Source organism: Gobio gobio (genome assembly GCF_949357685.1).
Source record: "Gobio gobio genome assembly, chromosome: 18".
NCBI classification, from domain to species: domain Eukaryota; kingdom Metazoa; phylum Chordata; class Actinopteri; order Cypriniformes; family Gobionidae; genus Gobio; species Gobio gobio.
Window position 1 is genome coordinate 47,887,602 of NC_137111.1, and position 293 is coordinate 47,887,894.

At 33.4% G+C, this 293-nt stretch overlaps 1 protein-coding gene across 1 annotated transcript in view; it reads right to left on the reverse strand.

Moving 5' to 3' along the window:
• Window positions 1-284: 284 nt before the first annotated feature.
• ccnj (cyclin J) overlaps window positions 285-293 on the reverse strand; it is an 11,349-nt gene continuing 11,340 nt past the window's right edge. The window contains exon 6 of the mRNA XM_079843625.1: window positions 285-293. This exon is cut by the window's right edge and continues 956 nt beyond it. The gene's annotated coding sequence lies outside the window, so the exon portion shown is untranslated.

Sequence of the window (293 nt, forward strand, 5' to 3'; positions counted from 1 at the left end):
CACATGCAGTAAATTGCCTTAGACAGATATATATTTTCCCTGACATGGATGTATGGTATATTTGTGCTTACAACAAAGACCAACACAGGAATGATCATTTTCCCTCTTAAATGCATCATTTTTGTCTCATTTAAGTATTTAAGTTTGCTTATCTCTGCATTCATTCTACATGACCATGACATTTGGAAATGTTTGATTAAACTGAATTTTTAGCCGCAGGTTGGTCAAGCCAAGAAATTGTTACATCTCTATTATAAAAACAAATAGCGGAGAAGGCATCTTTTCATCAACAT